Raw genomic sequence first — 3196 nt, 5'->3', positions numbered from 1 at the left:
CTAAGTAGATTTTCTTCGTCAATCAGAGACAATGAAGCTGAAATAATAACTGGTAGTGTGTTGTTCTCAACCAAATATGCATACCTAAGGTGATCAGGCAATGTCTTTAACTCAAGAACTGGTGGCTTCTCAATAGATGAGAGAGCTCTTTCAGGCACTTGCCCTAATTCCTCATATTTCTTTTTATAAACTTGCCTCGCTAAGTTCAACCACTTAACATATTCACTGGCTTCAGTACCATCACACTCTTTTGGTCTTGCAACCAAACTCAACTCAAGTGGATCCTCAATAGACTTAACCCCTTCACCTTGGTCCTCCAATACACTAACACTAAAACAACTGTCACTAGTGGAAGGATATTTCAAGGCTTTAAAGACATTAAAAACTACCTCATCACCTTGTACTCCGAGCCTTAACTCACCCTTCTGGACATCTATCAAAGCTTACCCAGTGGATAAAAATGGTCTTCCCAATATATTAGGCACGTCCTCATCTTCCTACACATATAAAACAATGAAATCTGTTGGAAAGATGAATTTATCTATCTTTACTAGAATGTCCTCTATAATACCTCGGGGGTGTGTTAATGAATGGTCAGCTAATTGAAGAGTAACAGTAGTGGGTCTAGCTTCCCCTAAACCAATTCTTCTAAATACGGACAACAACATTAAATTAATGCTTGCACCCAAATCACATAAAGCCCTCTCACAATGAAAGTTCCCAATGGTGCAAGGTATAGTGAAGCTACCCGAATCTCTTAAATTTTGAGGAAGTTTCTTTTGAATAATTGTACTACACTATTCTGTCAATGCCACAGTTTCATAATCCTCCATTTTTCTCTTATTAGAAAATATTTATCTTTCATAGACTTCACATATCTAGGCATTTGTTCAAGAGCCTCCGCAAAAGGAATGTTAATGTGAAGTTTCTTAAATACTTTGAGAAATTTGGAGAATTGTTTTTCAAGATTGGCCTTTCGGAACCGTTGAGGATAAGGAATCTTTGGTGTAGGCTTGGTGTATTTCAGCTTCTCTTTCTTTGGAAGAACTCCAGTAACCTCCTCTTGTGCTGGATTAGTGACATGTTGATCCTCTATCTTTTTTTTCTTGTCATCCACTGTAGGCCCATCATACTTAGTCCCACTCCTCAAAGTGAAAACTTGACATTACTATTTTGGATTTACCTCTGTGGAACTAGGCAAATTCCCATGCTGTCTACTAGAAAGTAGTTTAGCCAACTGACCCATTTGTGTCTCCAAATTCCTAATTGAAGACCTTGTCTTTGTCATGAATTGATTTAATTGGTCTGGCTGAGTTGTTGGTGAGTTCATTGGAGGATGTGGTGGTGGATGAGATGGGCGTGGGGTTGGATCATAATAAGGCCTAGAATGTAGTCCATAAGTCGGTTGATGAGGTGGGTGTTGAGGTGGATACTGCGGTTGTAAACCTTGGTTATTTTTCTAAGACAGGTTGGGGTGATTCTTCCACGCAAGAGTATATGTATTTGAGTAAGTGTTAGGTGCTGGTCCTGGAAAGTTACCAATAGCCTGTGCCTGTTACAAAGGAAAACTGTTCACGTCTTTCGAGCAACTAGCAGTGCTTGGGCATTTCTCATAAGAATGCAGACCCCCACAAATCTCATAACTCATAACATTCTATACTTACATTGGGCGGTGAGGTTATTCTGCTGCATTTGCTTGGTTAGAGATGCCACTTGAGTGGTCAATGAAGAAATATGATCAACCTTTAAGACTCCTGCCACCTTCTTATTCTCACGCTCAGTGGGTTAATTGTAGTTATTCATGGCCATCTCTTCCAGTAATTCATAAGCTTCATTAGCTCTTTTTCTCATAAACGCTACTCCCAATGCTGCATCAATAATTGTCCTTGTATTTCCCCCCAAACCATTATAAAACCTGTGCACCAGCAGTCACTTCTCTATTCCATGATGTGGGCACTTCCTTTTCAACTCTTTAAAACGTTCCCACACATCATATAAAGGCTACCCATCCAACTGATGAAAGTTATTAATTTCTCCTCTATATCGGGCTGACTTCGCAGGAGGAAAATATTTACCAAGGAATTTATGAGCCAAGTCTTCCCAAGTGACTATAGAGTTGGCTTGTAATGAATTCAACCAACTCTTAACTCTGTCTCTTAACGAAAATGGGAATAATCTCAATCTGACAGCATCGTTACTCACCCCGTTCATTTTGAATGTTGCACACAGCTCTAAAAAGTTGGTAATGTGGAGATTTTGATCCTCGTTTGGTAATCCCCCGAATTGTACACAATTCTGTACCATCTGAATGATCGAGGGTTTTATCTCAAAATTATTTGCCTCTACAGTAGGAGGATGAATACTTGAATATATCCCTGTAACAGTAGGGAGTACATAATTTCTCAATGGCGGGTCAGCTTCAGCTGCTACGTTACCTGCATTACCCAGATTGGCATTGTTGTTGACATCGTTATTCACGTTCTCAACCATGGAAAAATCTAGCCTTTTCTTTATCTTTCAGTTTTGTCTACACGCTCTCTCAATTTCAAGATCTATCGGTATGGGTTCCTTTTGTCTACTTCCCCACATATACTAACAATTCCTGAAACATGATACAACCTTGATTCGAATGCGTATAAAATATAAAAACCAAATTAGAACAAAAAAAATTAATTTTGATATTGGATATTAAGTCCTCGACAACGGCACCAAAAACTTGATCGGTAAATTATGATACACAAGTATACGCAATCGAATCAAGTAATATAGATAGTAAATAAGAATCGTTCCCACAGAGACTATAACCTAATTACCAATAATTGCTCTTTACTTTCTATTTGGCAAGTAAATTGAAGATGAATAAATCTAACTACAAGCACAATTTCAATAACTGTAAACAAAACAATTAATCAAAGGATAATAATCAATAATAAAAAAAAGCTAGGGTATTAACTTCATCAACTTTACATTCTATTAATTTTACTAATCAGTTCTAAATTTCTTTCTTCTTATTCTAATCGCAGGTTAACAAAAATCGATTCCTATTCTTTTTCAAGATATAAGATCTCAACCTATATGCATGTTTTCTACATCCTTGAGATAAACTTAAACACATAGCAGGCATTAAGCATAGAAACCTAATTGCTACACAAGCCATACATGTACTTTCATCCAATATGTAACCTATGTCTATATA

The 3196-nt window shown here is 37.4% G+C and overlaps 1 non-coding gene across 1 annotated transcript; it reads left to right on the top strand.

Moving 5' to 3' along the window:
- The first annotated feature begins 1939 nt into the window (after positions 1-1939).
- Positions 1940-2045, top strand: LOC133833735 (small nucleolar RNA R71). The gene has a single exon (XR_009893100.1). It is a non-coding gene; the product is annotated as a small nucleolar RNA R71 (small nucleolar RNA).
- The last annotated feature ends 1151 nt before the right edge of the window (positions 2046-3196 follow it).

This window comes from Humulus lupulus, chromosome 4 (genome assembly GCF_963169125.1).
Source record: "Humulus lupulus chromosome 4, drHumLupu1.1, whole genome shotgun sequence".
NCBI classification, from domain to species: Eukaryota; Viridiplantae; Streptophyta; class Magnoliopsida; order Rosales; family Cannabaceae; genus Humulus; species Humulus lupulus.
The sequence above is the reverse complement of the archived record's forward strand: the minus strand, read 5'-3'. Positions and strand labels throughout refer to the sequence as shown.